The 20010-nt window shown below is 39.1% G+C and overlaps 3 long non-coding RNA genes across 4 annotated transcripts; all 3 read right to left on the reverse strand.

The window, feature by feature from the left end:
* Positions 1-3269: 3269 nt before the first annotated feature.
* Positions 3270-4372, reverse strand: LOC121747710. Its single transcript, XR_006039317.1, has 3 exons — positions 4311-4372; positions 3575-3666; positions 3270-3463 (listed from the first exon to the last, which is right to left on the reverse strand). It is a non-coding gene; the product is annotated as an uncharacterized LOC121747710 (long non-coding RNA).
* A 1450-nt stretch (positions 4373-5822) lies between these two features.
* On the reverse strand, positions 5823-9917 carry LOC121747701. Of its 2 annotated transcripts, none has more exons than XR_006039308.1 (9): positions 9101-9917; positions 8866-8947; positions 8301-8726; positions 8141-8196; positions 7915-8035; positions 7685-7822; positions 7549-7576; positions 6889-7428; positions 5823-5884 (listed from the first exon to the last, which is right to left on the reverse strand). It is a non-coding gene; the product is annotated as an uncharacterized LOC121747701 (long non-coding RNA). The 2 variants fall into 2 exon arrangements; XR_006039307.1 differs by lacking the exon at positions 5823-5884 and adding an exon at positions 5999-6119.
* Positions 9918-10056: 139 nt separating this feature from the next.
* On the reverse strand, positions 10057-14169 carry LOC121747703. Its single transcript, XR_006039311.1, has 6 exons — positions 13822-14169; positions 12431-12590; positions 12055-12295; positions 11805-11918; positions 11614-11731; positions 10057-10728 (listed from the first exon to the last, which is right to left on the reverse strand). It is a non-coding gene; the product is annotated as an uncharacterized LOC121747703 (long non-coding RNA).
* Between the last annotated feature and the right edge of the window lie 5841 nt (positions 14170-20010).

The raw sequence follows: 20010 nt of genomic DNA on the forward strand, positions 1-20010 counted from the left end.
ATTTCCTTTCTTCCTAAATCTATAAAATATTTAATCATTAATTAAATCAAATGATTTAATTATTTGGGCATTCGCCGGATTATTCGTGCACTGGTTAAATTCTAAACATCTTAACCTTATTTCTGCGAAATTAAATAACGGCTATCCATTATTTAATTTTGGTAAGACATTAGGAGGGTCTATAAATCAAATTTGAGGTTTTAATTAGAGGCTCGTGATTATCATAAGTCCATTTTCAAATTTAAATCCTCTTGGATTTAAATACTTAATTAACTTAAAATTACTTACTTTGCTTAAAAATTAATATAAGTCCAACGTAATCATTTATTGGACATGGTGTTAACGTGACTAACTTTTTTTTCTTTATTTATCACTGCCCAATCCAAATAAGAGAGACTACGGCCCAATAACATTTAATTCGGCGGCTCGATGAATTAAAAGCAGGCTCTAAACTAAATTTAATTCATGGCCCAAAAGAAATTTATTTGTAGTGGCCCAATTAAAATTGCATTGGCCCAAAATACTCCCCAAGTCCGTCAGTCTCTCTCTCCCTACCATTCCCAAAAATCCCCAAAATCAAGCTCAAACCCTAACTCTTCTACTTTTATCCCTTTCCTCCCGTCGAAACCTCGGGCAGCCATCATCGTTACGTTTCACGGAGGCGTCCCACCGTCTCCGACGAATCGATGCTAAACGTGCATCGATCTCTCGCCCTCTCCTCTTCGGGACAGAAAGGCGGCACTCCCCTGTTGCCTCGCGGCAGAGTCAACGATGGGCTGAGGCGTCGCCTGCGGTAGTCTCTTCCGCCGCGTCGTCTTCTGTTGCCGGCTCTGCAGCCGCATCGTCCGTTCAGTAATGACTTACGGCGTTCGGTCTAGGGTTAGAACGGTACGGTATACCGCACCGAAATGGCCATACCGCATACCGTACCATACCGTGCGATATGACCAAAAATCATACCTTTAACGTACCACTTTTGTCGGATACCGCAATTGCGGTATACCAAAAAGTCGGTTTACCGTATTTGCGGTATACCGTGTTATTTGCGGTATTTACGGTATATACCGCAAATAACACGGCATACCGCAAATACGGTATATACCAGAAATCACGGTATACCGTGATATATACAAAATGCATACCTTTACCGTACGTAAAACTGTCGGTACGGTATGATACCGTACCGAAAAGTACGGTATACTAAAAATTTGGTATTTTCGGTATTTTTTCGGTACGGTAAGTACGGTATTTCGGTATATTTTCCCAGCCCTAGTTTGGTCGACGCCGACCCAAGTCATTCTCCCCCTTTTCGGTACTCAGCGCCGCCTCAGCCCACCGATGTCTGGCTCGTTGTCGCCTTCGTCGGCCAGAGCTAAGTCTCCATCATTTCTCTCTCGTTTTACTTGCTTGAGCACCAGGGTTAACTTGGAGCAGTTAAATGGGCCTTGTTCGATTTTAGGCCGTTTTTGCTGAATAGTTATTTTATGATGTTATAGTATTATGCTCTGCTTGTATGTGACCTGAATCTAAAGTTCCATTCATTCTCAGATTCGGTAGCAAGGCCGACTAGTTATGCTATCTTAGAGAGTGGTCTGAATTTGGCTAATACTCTACTTGAGTTTTCGAGGCAGCATGTTTGGGGTTTTGGTCATTAAAATGGAACTTGTATAAATTTGAGCATTCTTATACTGTGAGTACTACCTAAGATGATGATCTTGATGTAAAGGCAGTGGTTTATTGTTTCTAGTTCTAGGGCCCCTATATGATGATATGAGATCAACTTGGTAGAGACATGGAGGTGTATTACCTCTTGAAACGGTTGGTGAAAAATCCCTCTGACCCTAGGCTCGCAGCCCCTTTCGCTTGTTTGTTGTTTCCTCCCTATGTGGCTGCCTCGGTGCAAGAATACTCTTGCTGGACACTCTCCTTCACTCACTCGACTCCTACACTTTGAGTTGGTTATGTGGCTGAAATGTCAAGCTGAGTGGGAGGAAAATCCCATGAATGTGAAGGGTTTTTATAGACTAGTCTTGATGTACTTGGTGCTCTTAACATGGTTGTTGTATCTTTGCTCTTATCTTGCTGCAACTTTAACCGCTTTCAACACCATGTGGGTGCTTAGTACTCCGGTTTATTTATGGAGTTTGTTCCTTGTGGCAGGTGCTTAAGAATGGCAGGGATTTGTAGTTGATATTCTCGGCAGAGTACCTACAGCCGCTGGGGTGGAAAGGCCGGCTGGACAAAGGCTGGGATGCAGGTTGCTGCACTACTGTGGCTGCCCCATTTGGGTGAGTCCCTCCTACTCTCTCTGAAAAGGTCTCGCTTTCCATTTCCATTTGTTTCCTTTTGTTATGCAGCAGGTTTTTCCCTTTTAACTTAGTCTGCTAGTTGTCCTATTGGTCTTGCTTTAACTCAGGTTTTCATATTATAGGTTTTGGAGGCAATTGCCTATCTCGTGGTTTAAAATCTCTCGGTCCAAAGGTCGCTCCGGACTCGGCGTGGTGCGTGACCTGGCTCGAAGGGAGAGCGAGTCCCCCTTTGTCTTTCCCATGTTTATACCTTCCTTTTGTAGGCACAAATGTTTAAGTATATGTAATAGATTCTTTTAGAAAAAATCAAGTTCTTAGTATTTTTCTTGTATGAGTGTGTATTGTTCAATTGGAGAAATAAAAAGACGCGAATTCGTTTTAGTTTGCTCGTGTATCACTTTAGATTTTCTTTCTTTTGTGAATTAACAACACTACTCGTTTACAAAAAGAAAATAAGTACTTTCATTCCGAAGTCCAAAATTAGGTATTAGAATTTATTTGTTTGACTTTATCGTCGTCTTTCGGATGCCAAAAGGGCGGTCATTACGGCAACTCCAAAAAGCTCGACTATACTCTCAAGTTGATCTCTCTCTCTCAATTAAAAGTAGTATCGTTTTAAAGGGAATTAATGGTAGTGTTAGCTAAAGTCTTCTAACGTGCAAATCCTCTCTCGATACTTGCAGCCAAGGAATTCATTCATAGAAGGGTAATTCAAAAGAAAGATTTACTTATGAATTCACAAATTGTAATCCTGCACGCTCTATTTTGTGAAGGAAGACAGAAGGAAATAAACTGTAATAACTTTTGTGATGCTTACTTCTGCTCGTGTTTGACGAGATGTTGATCGAAATGATGCTGGAGCCGCTCGTCAGCATAATTGATGCAAAACAGTTCATACTAAAAAGCCATTCTTTAGGTGCAAAAAGCAACCATCCAACTAAGATTATTTAAAGTGGACAAAACACACCATAGTATACATTGTGGAAAATATCAATCATTGTATACCTTAAGTTACTCAAATCCATATCAATGATCCTTACTGAACACCCCATATCACCTTTCCCCTAGGAAAGTGACAAGTTTATCTTCTCCACAAGCCAGTCGAACATGCTCACATAAATAAACATTGCCAATGCATCTCTTGTGTCGATTGCCTAAATATGAGGAGGGAAAATCAACCTTTTAAAAGTGTGATGGTTTAGCAATCAAACCAAGTTGTAAAATATGCATTATGTAAGTAATTATTGATCTTTAAATTCATGAACCTGTTCATGTGTCAGACATTCGGTGACCTCTGATCTTGTCAGAATCAGGTCTTTCTCACTAGAGCCAATCAAGCCAGTAGCATTTGTAATAGCTGTGGATAGGGAAATTAATTTATATTGTTAAATCAATTGATATGCATAAAACTAATCTTGATGTTGTAGAATATCTTTTGTATCTAGGTGCAACCCTAGCTTTCTACTACCTACACATATGGAAATATCTCTTACTTTGGATATACAACTTATTCTCTTCTCCTACATGTCTCTATACTTTAAAGCTTGTCTGGCCTAATTTGATATGTTGATGCTGTCACAACCGCTCTGCCCTATTCTGTTCTGCCACTTTACTTTAAGAGGAAATAAAAATGCAAGCAAATCCTCTAGTACAATTATGAGTTTCCCATAGTAGATCCCCAATGGGAACTTCCTTTCAGTATAACTACTTATTTCCTAAAAAAATATACTTCCTCTGTCCCTAAAGAGTATGCACTATTTTCTTTTTCGTCCGTCTCCAAGAGTATGAACTTTCAATTTGGAAACTTTCATCTCTCTAATGAGGTGCTTAAAAAAATTCTCTATCTATCTCCCTCTTACTTTACCAATAATGCAATAAAACCAGTGCCGAACCCAAAGTTCATACTCTTTGGGGACCCTCCAAGTATAACAAAACCCGAAGTTTTGAAAAGACGATGACTAATAAAGAGGTGGGAAAAAATGAATTAGAACATGCAGATACCTTCATCAGAAACAACCTTGATGTGCTTTGATTATCAGTTACAAGAAATGATATGTTCCCAGTCACAAAACGGCAGCAAGCTTCTCGAAGGCATGTTTCTAGTCTTCTTACAAATTCTGATAGAATCTAAGGTTCCCTAAGGAGACAAAAATATGCAGGAATTAATAAATTGTGCACAGATAAGAAATTATACTAAAAAATTAGAACATTCTATAGAAACTATGCTTGATTTGGTCTTCTATTTTAGCCCACCGGTCCAGAAGGACATTGTATTACTCCCTCCGTCCCACTCTGAGTGGAGAATTTCGTATATTCGGCATGGGATTTCATGTAGGTTGTTTTTTTGAGTAAAGTGGAAAGAGAGAGAAATGTAGAGAGTGATGTTTCTATTTTTAGAATTGTATTAGTTAGAGTGGGAACATTCCACAAAAGAAAAGTGTCACTTAGAGTGGGATGGGAGGTGAGTATATCTTTTCATACACAAGCCTGCATCTCCCTATTATTTTAGTATTCACCTACCATGATAACAAATAACATACCCATTTACTCATTTTAGCATGTGAGGAAGCAAGGTCAATAACTTAGGGTAACATACATCTTAGTCGTCTTACAACAAATTCTGAACACCATTCCACACCCCGTGGTTATTTTAAAAGGGCAATAAGCATTTAGCATTTGAGCTCAAAATTCAAAATAAATAATGAAATGAAAGCAATCATACCAAACAAATTAAGGGCAAACTAAGCCTACTTCTGTTCTTCATCAAAGCACTCATCCAAGGATTTAGAGAATCCCAAAATATCTGCCAGGGGTGTTGTTAACTCTGTTGAAAGTCCCATCATCATCGCCTTTATTAGAGAGAAAAAATCAAGCTGCATTCTCTATCGCAAGCCCTCATAAGTAGATGAGAGATCATGTGATGTCAGCTAGTGGTACTCCGCAATACAGGCACTAGTTCTCCCTTGTCAAGTATGCATTCTCATTTGCCTGTCTTGATTTCTCTTCTTCCCTTGCATCTCCAAAACTGTGTCAGCCTCATTCCTCTCCTATTTCACACCCTTTTATCCTCTGTAACGGTTTTTGAGTGGTACTGATTTCATCTTCGTCCAACAGCTCTTTTTCTTCTTTCTTTGCTTGCATCTCTTTCTTTTCTATCAGCAACATTCCTCATTTTGTCCCTCCGTTCACTCTCTTTCCATTTCACCTTTACTTAAACAGAGTACCAAACCAAGTGGTAGCAAATAAATCTAATCACACAAACACTATTTATTATAAACAACGATACAGCAAAGAGAAAGGAGAATATAATTACAAAAACGGCAGCAAACCTGATACTTATAGCTTGGCTTACTTCATCTGTAAATATCAAAAGTTAGCAAAATGGAATGAGAAAATTAGGAAGTTGCCGAAACCAATATGTTAAAGACAAGCATTTCTCCAGTATTTAAGGTATTATATAGTACCTGCTATCGTTGCATTGCATGTTGCATCAGCAAGCTACTTGTTATATCAATCCCCATATAGCTGGATATTTTAAATGGATTGACTGACAATAATATAGGGCCTGCCATTCTCTATGCAAAGCAAAGACAAGAAAATTGTTTAAGATTAGAGGCAATCAGTATAAACAAACAAAATGAAAAGGTTCTCGAATAGAGAATTACATTTAAATTATCTTGTAAATATCTTATACTGAAGATTGTGAAGAACTAAAGGCTCGCTCAAATAACTTAGTTGTGGAAGATCATCAACTTAGTAAAGTATCCGAGGATTGGTTGGTAGAAGGTCTTGTGTGGGAACTGTCACTACCTGTAATGATAATGCAGTAAGTGCAAAGTTCTTGTAGAATGCAACAAAAGATGTGAAGAGGTGGAAAATCAGATGAACTAACACTTCTATCCGAAACTAGAACCAAAGCTTTTTCCCCTGAGTTTGATTTTATTTGCCCTAAACATAAAAATTATTCAAATTAGGGATTATCGTGTTCAACGAGCCATTGCTTTTCACACTAAGAAAACTATGATTACAACACGATGGAGTTGTAGTGCTACCTCAAGAGCAGTGATTGTAAGAGGGCTGAGAAAAGAGACTTGGCAAGAATATGGCTAGCTGGGATAACATGTGTTGGATGTACATTGAATGGAAACAAGGCTCAAACATGGTTATCCTAGTTGCCCTCGATGCCTATTGCATATTGACCATACCTCATGAAGAATACATGCAAAATAAAGTCATTCAGAATAAAGTAGAGAGTGTTTTACATCAAGGCTCAAATTTCACGTAATGTAGCTTTCATCCAACTTAAACTCAATATTCCATCATTCTTAAATCACTCAGCTGGAGTCATGTAGTTAAAAACTGAACTCATCAAACAAAAGCACGAATTAATCATCTTTGAAGGTACACTAGGTCCGACTTGCTACTAAAACATGTACACAAAAATACAAACAAAAGCAAGACAATAATGAACACCTCCTCCCACTAAGGACGTACTTGCAAGTTGGGCTTAGTGTGGAAGAAGACTAAAAACACTGACCAACCAATAAAAAGAAGAATAAAAGAAAAGAAAGGGGGTCACCTTGTGTTGGTCAGCTTCTGCACGTCATGGGATCTGTAGCATGTCCTAGACTGGGCAGTTTTCCCTTCTTCCCTTGCCTGTTCAGAACTGTGTCAGCCTATTCCTCTCCTACTTCAACTCCTTTTCTCCCTTGTAATAGTTCATGAGGTTGTTGATTTCATCTCTCCAACAGATCTTTATCTTCTTTCTTTGCGTGCACCTCCTTTCTTTCTTTCTTATTTTTAGCATCTCCTTCTTTCTTATCAGGCAACTTCCTCATCTTGTTCCCCCCTATGTCAGCCTCATTCCTCTCCTATATCAACTCCTTTTCTCCCTTGTAACAGTTCTTGATTCCATCTCCACCAACAACGCTTTATCTTCTATTTTTGCATGCATCTCCATCTTACTTTTTTTTCTTTTTCTTTTTCTTTTTTGCACCTCCTTTCTTTTTTTTCTTTTTTTCTTTCTTTTTTTCTTTTTTTGCACCTCCCTCCTTTCTTATCAGTCAATTTCCTCATTTTGTGCCCCTTCCGTCCACTCTCTTAACCTTTTCAGCTTAAACTTCAAACCAGGTACCAAACAAATAGGGGTAAATAAAGTTAATCACGCAAACACTATTTATTACAAAGAAAACTACAACATGCTGTAAGGAAGAATATCATAACAAAAACTGCAGCTAACCTGATAATTATAGCCAGGCTTACTTCATCTGCAAATATCAAAAATAGCAAAACGAAAAGTGAAAATTAGCAACTTGCTAAACCAATATGCTAACAAGGCAATCATTTCTCCGGGTAATTAAGGTATTATATAGCACCTGCTATCATTGCATTGTATGCCGCATCAGCTACAGCATAAGGATGAGGAGTGTCCAAAAGCTTCTTTCTTTATCATCCCCATATACCTAGACATTTTTATATGGATTGACGGACAAAAATCCAGAGCCTGCCATTCTCTATCCAAATCAAATACAAGAAAATGATTTAAGATTAGAGGCTATCAGTAAAAACAAACAAAATGAAAAGGATCTAAAAACTAGAGAATTACATTTAAATTATCTTGTAAATATCTATATTGAAGATTGTGAAGAACTAAACGCTCAAATAACTTAGGTGTGGAAGATCATCAACTTAGTCAAGTATCCGAGGATTAGTTGGTAGAAGGTCTCCTGGAAGATCATCAACTTAGTCAAGTATCCGAGGATTAGTCAAGTGCAAAGTTCTTGTAGAATGCAACCAAAGATGTGAAGAAGAGGAAAATCGGATGAACTAACACTTCTATCCGAAAGCAGAACCAAAGCTTTCTCCCCTGAGTTTGATTTTATTTGCCCTAAACATAAAAATTATTCAAATTAGGGATTATCGTGTTCAACGAGCCATTGCTTTTCACACTAAGAAAACTGTGATTACAAAACGATGGAGTTGTAGTGCTACCTCAAGAGCAGTGATTGTAAGAGGGCTGAGAAAAGAGACTTGGCAAGAATATGGCTAGCTGGGATAACATGTGTTGGATGTATATTGAATGGAAACAAGGCTCGAACATGGTTATTGAAGAACAGTGGACATCTCTGGAACTGATCAACAGTAAAGTAGAGCTCTCAACAAAGGAACGAGTTTTGCTTGCAGCGCAGCCCAACAGCAGAATTTAGATGAGCAAGCAGTACGAGCAAACTCAAGTTTGCAATCTATAGAAAACTTGGTCCCGTGCTAGTTGATCAAACTGTCGTAGACAAACACAACTGCTGGAATAATAGTTAAAATTTTGGGTGTATCACAACATTTCCAGAGAGGTTATCAATCGAGGAAGATGTGTATCAGTGGATGGATTCCATTCATCGGTGTCAACTCTGTTTGTGATTCCTGCAAGGTCACATGTTATTTCTAATTAAAACCAATTAATTTCGTTGATGCAAACAAGCCTTTATCGCCTCACTTCTTTTGTTTTAATAGTTATTATGTAAATCAAGACATTGATGCAAAGGATATTATCATTAGTTACCAGCTGAAATGACTGCTCTAGAAATTATCTCAGTCGCCTCAAATAGGATTGGCACACAACTCTTTAATCTAGAAATTCTTTCCTACATACGGACAAGAAAAGGGTTACAGGTATAGTAAAACATGTAGAAAGAATCCAAGGAAATAAAAATAATAAATTGTTGTATGCATTCCACTTCCTACAACTAAACAAAAAATTATATCTAAATGTATGTACAACGAAGAGAATGACTAACCACACATCCTGGTATCGTGATCTTTAGATTTTGGACACAGCAAGACCAACTTAATATCGAAGTGGTCAAAACTGACTTGGAGCAGTAATACGCTACCCTCCATTCCATTGTATACTCCGAGGAACAAGTTAGACAATTACCCACTCACATCAAACGCCCCCATAACTTAAGTCTTGCTAGCCCTCGAGCAAGTTAGACAATAAAGCACAGTCAGAAGATATTAGATAATCCTCTCCTTCAAGTCACGCCAACGAATCAGTAGGGAAATTAGGTCGACCGTGAATTCACTCGCGGGTAAAACTTTCGAACAATAATTGTACACGAACTAATTCCTTAAGACCTAGGCATCCCATGCTTCAATATAAGTTCGAGTTGTGTCTTGGGAGTCTCAAACCATCGTTACTAGTTCCTAAAGGGAAGTTCTTCCGGCTATTCTTTATTTTAAGCACATAAGATCTTTCTCCCAAATTCAAGCAAAATTCATCGCTCACAAGTCAATATGATGCATAAATGAAAAGGTCTTATTCATTGGGATGTAACGGGGCTTTTGGTAAAGGTGGGATAATATATGGTTAAGTAGCTTACCACCATTCTTAAAATACTAGCACATCCATCACAACATCTTTCACATCTCAGTCAATGCGTACAAATTTCTCACAGCTCAACACCCAAACATGAGATTTTTCGACCATCTAACCAAGTGACCATCTAACCAAGTCAACTTATTCTTTTGAGCATTCTTTTATCATTTCTATTTTTCGCTCGATATTTTTTTTCTAGCCTTGGCTTTTTTTTACTCAAGAAGGCTGCCTTTTATTTTATTTTTTTCTAGCCTTGGATTTTTTTACTCAAGAAAGGCTGCCTTTTTATTTATTTTTTTTCTAGCCTTGGCTTTTTTTTACACATGAAAGGCTGCCTTTTTATATATTTTTTTTCTAGCCTTGGCTGTTTTTTACTCATGAAAGGCTGCTTTTTTTCTTTTTTTTCCTAGCCTTGGCCTTTTTTTACACACGAAAGGCTGCCTTTTTATTCTATTTTCGTTTGAAGTGACAGCTTTTCACTCACTTTGTATCTCAGTACAAATGAATACCACCTAATGAATGGTCCAAAACTTCCATCTTTATCTTGCCACCATAATACCCTCCCAAGGATGTGCTAGCACTTTAATTTTGGTGACTAGGGAAGAAAATATAGGCCAACAAATGGATATAATAGGTAAGCTGATATAGTGACTTCAAAATTTTCAACAAAGAAATTAGGCTTTTGGGCTCAAACTGGCTCACTAGGGGTTTATGCAAGGTCAGGCATGTGATAATTTGGATATGAGGCTTTTATTCCTATTGCCTAAATCATTTTTATGCACCAATATCAACAAGATTGCAACTCATAAAGCTCTCATTCAGTCGATCGGCCCTATGACTTTTTCAATTAATTTTTCAAAACCGGAATAGTTCTCTCTCCTTAGCTCAAGAAATCGGACAACAAAGAACACTGTTATCACTTATTTGAAGCATGGGAAACCTAGGACTCCAGAAGTTAGTAAGCAACAACTAAGTTTGCAGATCAACCCTTGAGAAAAATGAAGTCTACACTAATAACCCCTTTAGAAGTTAGCTCCTCCTCAACTCCTACACAACAAATACAAAACAAACAAATTCAATTACATAAATCAGCTGATAAATAAAAATAAAGAAATGAAGTACAACATAAGTAACAAGTAAGTGCATATTCAAAAGTATCAACTTAAATACAACCTAATATGTTGGACAGCAAGTTCTAGATAAAGAATCCAACAGAATTTGTAACCTTTTCAGAAGCTGCTATTCATACTAGTGCTTCATTATCTAATGCAGGCACACATATGTAGAAATATATGAAAATGAGGTTTTATCATCCAAACAACTCATTCTAATAACAAGGAAAAACATATAAATCTTAACAAAATAATAAATACATTTTGAACATTAATTTTACATACAATGTAGGATTGACATCATTCCCACATCTAAACCAAGGCCGGCATATGAAATTATACAATGCATCATTGGAGAATTAGTGCGTACTTTGAGCAAAGCAAGAACAATCTGCTTAAGCTCAGTCCTTTGCAACCAGTTATATAAGTAGTAATTCACCTACATAGGAATCTAATGCCCATGATGCAAACTAATGCAGCTTTAGACAAGTAATTAGCTCATTATCTAACATTCATACCATGTTGATGTGGATTCTTCAATTGAAGTCTAGGTAAAACGCATGATCATATCAAGAGTTGGAAAAGTGAGCATTCTAAAAGTTTTAGGCTCAATCCACCATGTCATTTTAGAAAAAAAAATACCACATAATAAGTTGACATCAACATATTGGAGGGTACCAACTTAGATAATAGTAAAATAAACCTATAACTATAGTTTGTAATTTTGTACTCCCTCCGTCCAATTATAAGCGAGGCAATTTTTTGGGCACTAGATTTAAGAAACTGACATTTAAAGAGTTATGGCACGTAGTATATATACCTTCTCTGAGATGGTATGGTTCATATTTAATGCATCACCAAAGGTTATAAGTGGCTTTTGTCCCAGGATGCCCGGAAGACTGAGCTGCATTAGTAGGATGTGCAGCATTTCCAGGTTCCTACATGAATAAAACGCACAGGTAAAAAAGTGCACAAGCAAATAACGGCTGATATGTAACAGAATGTACTCACTTTTGCGTAACTGGAAGGTTCCATCAGTAGCTGGGCAAAGCATGAGAGACTGAAGGAATGATGTCATTTTCGGAGTTTGTGGACCATCACCAATTGAAATGTGAGATGAAGGAACTGAAAACGATTACCATAATTTTACTAATTTGATTACTTTTTGTTTTTGTTGCTCGCAGGGTTTACTCATAGGAAAACAACAACTAATAATTAATAATTGATATGAAAATCAAAAGAAACCATAAACTAAACAAACCTTGTATGGGAATCTGGGATCCAACAGGTTCTATATCGTCAGAGCCAATTTCCAGTGTCTGGGCCATAGCACCAATTCCAATGCTAACAAGGCCAGATGAGTAAATGCTACCACATGCTACCACTTATTTGGTCAGAAGTAGAGATGCAAATATCATGGAAAATCCACCTCCTGACTAAGCGGGGGGGGGGGGGAGAAGTAGAAATGCATTTGAGCTCTGGGTGGGTGGACCGATTCTGGCCTAGAAAACAGAAAATATTGCAAATAAAATGACAAAATTAAATGAGATACAAATAAAGATCACAAAGATGAACTAGAGACTATATATCTGGCCACGTGAATCAACTAGATGTCCTATAATTTTTCAAAGAATCACCTCATAAACTCGTTGTGAATGTGATAAGTGGCCTGGCTTAGCACAAAGAGCTCATTTGACCTTGCGCATAAAGGCTAGAATAAGAAAAAGTGGCACAACACTGCTCTGTGCTTTCTCCAAACAGAAATTTGTTTATCTATTTCCCCATCAATCGTTTGGACTGCATGTAAACAAAGTTACAACGCAACAAGGACAAAATCCAAACAATATGAATTCCAAACCCATACACAATGGACTAAATTAACACAACACTTTGAACAAATTTTTATCAGTTATTTGCTAGTATTATTGCTCTAATAAGTAAATCCCACTCAACCGAAAAAACATCAACAAAATCCACATTTAGCACAGAGAAAATATCAAGAGACCATTGTAACTCTCCACACTGTAAATCATGTGGCCTTACCATTTAGGACCTACTTAGTATACACTGGAAGGAACTTCATCATCCAGTTGGTTAAAAGTGCGTATGTTTTTCAGACATGATATAAATCATTGATTACATGACACGGAAACATGCATGGCCTATGTATTTCATAATCTTGATAAAGGCTTCCAAATTAATTTTAACTAAATAATGAAACCTACCAGTGAAACAAAAGTCACAAGAAAGCCTTAATTAACTTTTCTTCCAGAAACAGATCAAAGAGAGAGAGTAAAAGACGGAAATATAAGAAATGCACTTGGTCTTGTTTAGAAGCAGCATAAATTCATTTTCCCAACCTTTTCACTGACTGGTGTATTAATAGGTCTTGTAATCCATATTCACCGGCTGGTGTAGTTATTTCACTAGCTATGCAATTAAGCATTCCAGAATTTGATCAGATTGGCCTAAACATCTATCGATGCAGAAAGATGGTGAAAAAAATCAGATTTCACCAAGGAGAAGCACATACCATTTTCTAACCATTTTCTAATCGAACATATCACACTCTGAGAGCTGAGAAAGAAACTAGAAAAATTTAGCCAGTAGCCACACTCATTCGAACAAGGATTAACAAATTAGTGCACAAAATCATTTACTTCTCAAAATTGGACGGACTTTATCCAACACAGAGAAAATGCTCAAGGCAACACTACTAGGTACAGCCCTACTCATCTAGATAAAGATGCTCCCCTTATTTTAGTAATTTCAAGTAGAAGAGGGGATCTTGTTGTGTTCATTGGTCAAACTCAACCTTTCTTCTTCTCAAAATCAACTCTAAATGCACAATGTAACAATACTAAATTAGGTGATGCTACTATGGATTCAGCAGCCCTCAGCCACACTGACCTCAACCATGTAATCTAAGCATAAACGTAATCAATCCTTTTAAAACACAAACCCCAAAATGATGAACAAATTGATCTAAACTATACAAAGAAAAAAAAAGAAAATACAAACTGATTACCTGAAGACGCGGTGGCTGTTGAGAGGAACGGCGGCGGAGGTTTAGCGAGAGGCTTCTCGGTGCGGCTTGACTCTCCATTCTACTCGGACTATAATCACTGACGGACCCAGGTGGGGTCGGCCGACCCCACCGCCAGCCACCGAGCATTGCCGGAAAACTTGAATAATCGACCTTTGACCTCCGACCCCACGGAAGGTCCACCTCCTCCGAATCCTTCAGTATTTGAAGGTAAACAAGAGGGGAATAAGAAAACTTGTTGTGAAGACTAGAGGAGGAATATGGGGAAGTCCGGAGGCAGAAAAGTTCAGAGTTCTTCCTTTTTTTCAAATCGAGGGCTCACTAAATGAGTCGAGGAAGACGACCGTTTCTTCCCTTTTTTTCAAATTGAGGGCTCACTTAAAAAGTTAATGACTGATTTAATTGAATAAGTAAATTGGTTTGATTGTTATTGTTATTTAATGCTCATTCCCCTTCTAATTCTACACGTAATTTTCATTTTTTTATTGGCCAATCCATTGTAATTCTATTTCATTCAAATTATTGACAATAACCAAGAAAATATTATTTAAAAATATCTAAATATAAATTTATAAAAAATATTTTAAAACACATAATTTTACTTAAATTCTATTTTATTCATATTATTGATAAATAACAAAGAAATTATTATTTAAATATAAATTTATAAATAAATATTTAAATTATTGAAACCATGATTTTACTTCAACAATTTTATAGGAGTAATTTTTAGATATGAAAACTCTTAGAAATGTACCTTAAAAAATAGAACTAGTTAAATTTTATTATTTTAATAGTTTTTAAAATACAATATTATATAAATTATTAATACTTTGTTATATTCGATCCCACGAAATTCATATCCTAGATCCTCAAGCATTCAATATGTCCTAATTTCCTCCTTTCTATAAGAGTTTATTTGTAATAATTTCCTCCTTTTTATAGGAGTTTATTTTTTTAGAAAAATATATCATGGAGAAAATAACTTCAGAGTTTTTCTCTGAAAATCAATTAATTAACACAACAAATTAAAGAAAAGTATCTTTTCATTTGCTTTAGCGATGGAACCAACTTTAAATACAAAGGAAATTCAATAGATGAACAAAATTCTAGACTTCCTTACCTAGACATTTTGCTGCGGGTGATGGGCACAAAAGAGATGGAAGGAATTGGTCGAGAGGGAGGGAGAAGATGGATGAGTGTTGCTGGTTTGAGAACGGCGGCCAGAGCAAGGTAAGTTGAAAGCGGCAACACATTGATAGACGTACCTAGATCACACATGCATGCTCGACTTTCACATCTTCAATTGCAATAGGCAAGGTAAACATGCATGGGTCGGTCTGCTTTGATGGCATCCTCCTCTTTTGGATTACCGCTAAAACACTCTCTCCGATCACTATCTTCCCATCGGATTTGGTCTTCCCAGCAAAAATTCCTTGATGAACTTGTTGAAAAGAGGTAATTTCAAAGCTTGTAGGAATGGTGGGTCGATCTCCAGTTTGCCAAAAAATTCCATGAAATCCACGGGATCTTTTTTCTTCTTCGTGACCTCCCCTCGATAAGGGAATGGTTTAACTTGCTTGACCGTGTTGCTGGAATTTCCCTTAGAAGACTCTTCAATTTCCATCCTTATTTTTTCACTCTCCACTTCAGTTCATGGACTTAGGGGGAACGGTTCAGCCATCTGGGGTAGTGGCTTCCTCAAGTAATCGATCTAGATGCCATCCCCTGTTTCCGCTTCCCCTGTTTCAGTATCTTCATTCTGCTAGACCGGGTTATCTCATTCCTCGCTTACCACAGTAGGTACTCGTTCATTAATCTTCATTGTCGGTCCCTTGTACTCTCGTCCTAATCTCAAGGTGATTTGGTTGATGTTTGTCCTATTCGGTGGCTTGACTGTAGCTGGGATTCTTCCTTCGTTCCCACGCATCTCACTTAAGGAAATAGATATCTAAGAAAGTTGTTTTGCAAACATATCCATGGCCGTCTTTTGTCCCTGTTGGGCGTCCTGTAGCTTATGCACCACGTCGTTATTCGTTTGCATGTTGTTCTGAAGGTGTTGTTGTGAGCTGACATACTTGGATTTTACATGGTTTTAGAGGGTGGTTTTGTATGAATTTGATCATATTTCAACTATTATTAGGCGTTGAAAGAGCATGATTTGCGTAGGTGTCGCTCAAGTAAGGATCTATCCTACTGATCAGTATAAGAATCCCCGCTAGCCTAGAACCTGCTTTCAAAGAATCCTCAACCCTCTTCTACTGGGTAGTATAGTGAAGGTAGGGGTCGAATCCCACAGAGATGGTGACGGTTGGACAGATTGCGGTGATATTTTGGATGGTTTGGTTAGCTACCACGCTTGGGTTGAGTCTCTACCTAGACGGGAAATTAAGATGGTGTCCTACTTACTAGGAAGGTGAATGGTGGTCGACATGTAGTGGTGTACGTGGAATTATGGTGGATGCGGTGTAACAGAAAATATGCAGAAAGTACTAGGTTTCTATAAAAGGCTAAACAGAAAAGCAGAGAATAAGTGGTAGTTGTGGTGACTAGACTGACAGATCTGCAGGGTGTACTAAAGGTGAAGGACAAAAAGCAAAAAGCGTCTAAAAAGCAAAGTGGTCCCAAACTTGGATATGGACATCATCTTCTTCAACAAACACAAACTAAAATCAGAAAACAAACCAGATTCAGCACCATAAAAACACAGATTAATAACTCACGAACACAGATCTACAATCAAAAATTCCAAATCGAAAATCAAACATCGAAACTGAAATCCCGCCTACTGATCAGCATGGAAGAAAACAGGAAACACATAACTGCACCTTGCATGAAACAAACCTCTATGAAATAAAAGTAAACAGATTATGCTAACTCGAAGAAATAAACTACTAACTGGAAACACACGATTCGATACTCAAAACGACCAGAAACTCTAGATCTAAGCTAACTAGGCAGAAGGAAAAGAGATCGGCGAAGTAAACTGAATAGAAAACAACTTCATAGCATAAAACATGTTTGGATCTTCAAACAAAGTACTTCTAGGCGGTGAAATTCAAAAGCAAACAAGGATCCAGCGTAAGGAAAAACAAGCAATTTAACTACGAAAGCGAAATAAAAGTGTTTTGCCACGCCGGGCGATGGAACTTCTAACTACGATCTTGATGACTGGATGAGAACGTCTGGAACTCTGGGAACTTCTTAATCTTCAAGTGACCATGGCAGTGGCGAGGAACGAGACTCTGGACTGGGCTGAAGGACTGAACTCCGAGAGAATTCTACCTAAGAGTGATGATGATGAAAAATAGATGTCTCTTCTCTCTCCAAGTGGCTTCCTTTTATAGGGAGGCTTACCCTTGATTTTAGGGTAAAACCTTGCGGTGAGATGACTTCTTTGCCCTTAATTGTGATTGATCAGTCCCAGCTATCCTTCTTCTCCATCTCGAGCCATTTTTGCATGTGTACTGGTCAGTACGTAATCGTCCTGACGCCCTTTTCACCTGAAGTATCTGAAGCTTTGCCTACTGGATAGAACACTCAACCTGCACGCTTAAGCAACTTGTTTTGCAGATAAAGTTCAAATATGCACATCATACTGACCAGTAACCAAGGCCTAGAATACGACTTATCAAACTGCTCACACTTACCATATGTTTGTCCTCAAGCGTGAAGAACAAACAAAAAAAAAGAAATAAGTCGAATTCTAGCCTAGTTACTCCCCTGACCGACTCTACCTAAACTAGACTATATACTACGACGCAAAGAAAAACACTTGAACAAACATAGAAAAAGAAAAAAAACACACAAACAAACATAAAAAGACTAAAACACAAAGATCGGGCTATATTTTCAACCATCCCTCCCCTCGGGATCAGGTGCAATCCGGCCTTAGACAGCCTTGTCAAGATCGCCCACACTCTCGGCCGAACACTAGGTTCACTCAGTCACTCATACCTCACCAGGAGTATTAGGACTGTTCTCTCTAATTGCTGGACCACAAAATGCTTCGGACTTAGATCTCATGTGCAGCGACTGAAGGACTTAAAAGCTTGTAAATGGGATATTGGCTTGTAATGTTTTGGGGTGGATGTTCCTAAGGCTCTAGGTTCAAAATTTCTGCTTTATTGAGGTGGGGGAACTGTGTGCATTTGGGCTCTTGGTTGTTGTTTCTCTTGGCTGGCGCTTCTGGCTATGATCTCCAACTGGTCAGTAGCTTCTTGTGGCTTCGCCACCCTTATTCCTTCTTCAATTTTTTTTTGTGGCCGAGTTTTTTTTTTTTTTTTTTTTCTGACCATTTTCTTCATATTCTTTCTTCTTCTCTTTTTTTTTCTTTTTCCCCCATGGCTTCGCCACCCTTATACCTTCTTTTTAGGCCTGGGATGACTCCCTGGCCGATTTTCTTCCAAACTTTCTTGTCCAGCTGGATTCTGCTTTCTTGTACACCCTTCTAGCCAGTAAGCTTCATTCGCTTCATGCCTTGCACACACACAGTCCCACTGGCTAGGGGTATTTATCTGGGTATAAAGAGTTAGAAAAGAGAATCTAAAGGTGGTTTTTTTTTTGGGGGGGGGTTCCTACTGCCTTCAGTGTTCCATTGCAGTATCCTCTAGGTCGGTAACAGGTAAAGGCTCCTCCCTAGGTTTTGTGGGAGTGGTCCTTTCTTCTTCACTCAAGATCTCCACGGGATCTGCCTCTGTGTTCGGCTTCGCCTTACAAGCTGCCCATTTGCCCAGGCATCGCTGCGATACCCTTTGCGGCTTCGGTTGTACCTCCTTCTGGTCTCCCTTCAACACTAACTTTCTCTTAACTACCTTTGGTTTTATCACGGGTGGTGCTACTTGTTCAGATTCTTCTAAACTCTCTGCCGTCTCCTTCTGAGCAGTATGCTCCTCAACTGCCCCTTTTTCTTGCTGGGGAGTTTCTGACTTGTCTTCCACCATTCCTCCTGCTACCCCAGATTTGAGGTCCGGTCCCTCAACCATCCTGGCAGCGTTTTCTTCCTGCCGATATACCCCTTCCAGAATCGCTTGAAATTCTTCATCCGTCATAAGGCCCTGCTTCCTGGCCGTCTCATTTAGATCTATGGTCTCTCTTGCTACTCCTGGAGGAACCGGCTCTGCTATCGGTGTCTTCTCTGTCTCACCGCTCCCTTCTTTGTCTCCCTGTTCCTGACTCGTCCTGGCCTCACGCTCCTCAGGGTTAGAGTCGTAATGGGCAGCGACAGCGTCAAGTTTCGCCGAATTGGGTACTGAGGTTTCCGATGGCGCGGTCGCCGAGGGAGTTCCCTCCTCTGAATGTACTGCTGTATGGCTGACCGGCGCAGTCGGAATTTCACTGGGTGCGGTTCCTACGCCCCCCATTTGGCCGAAACTGGTCAGCGCCGTCGTCCAGTCCCTTGTCGGGTCTTGTAGGCGAAGAAATGCCATCATGGCATCCATGGAAATCATGGGTGGCGGCTGAGCGGTCGGTGCCGGTGGTGGTGGATTTGGCTGTGGTTGTGCCTCCGGGGTTTCTTTGCGGCGAGGTTTGATTTTCTTGGCGAACGCTTTCTTCCCCATGATCGGAAATTTACGATTTGGTGGTGGAAAGTAGGGTTCGAACTGGTGGAAATGGGAAAGAAACTTTTGGGAGAGAAAGTGTAAATGAGGGTTTGTGAGGGAAAAGGGTTGGGACGGTGAGTTTAATTTGGATGAGAGAGAGCAGTTGCAGGTGGTTGTAACCGGTTATCAGGGGTTGCCGGTCGCGACACTTCAGATGGGAGGCGGTTGAGATTGCTGGCAGACGCATGAACCAAGTGTTGGCTTCCCCTTTTAGAACAAACGACAAAGCCTTCAATCTATAGTCATCCTCGGTCGCCCCTGCTGGCCTCCTTTGCGCCCTACAAATCTTACAAAACTCATGCAGGAACTTGTAAGGTACTTCATAGCTCTTTCCGCAGTATGTAGGCAGAATTGCGATAACATGGGGCTTCACATCACAGGCAGTCTGCCCCGGGGTGACTACAATGGCTTGCGGTGGTTCTCCCTCGGTATGCGCGTTCAGGGTACCGATCTCTGGATCATCATCTCCGTTGGCAGCCATCTCCCCTGGGTTGCCTTCCAACAGTAGTATCCCTTCTGGTATTGGTCCTTCTATGGTGTATTGCTCCTCGTCGCTACTCGAACCTAA

Source organism: Salvia splendens, chromosome 9 (genome assembly GCF_004379255.2).
Source record: "Salvia splendens isolate huo1 chromosome 9, SspV2, whole genome shotgun sequence".
Lineage (NCBI taxonomy): Eukaryota > Viridiplantae > Streptophyta > Magnoliopsida > Lamiales > Lamiaceae > Salvia > Salvia splendens.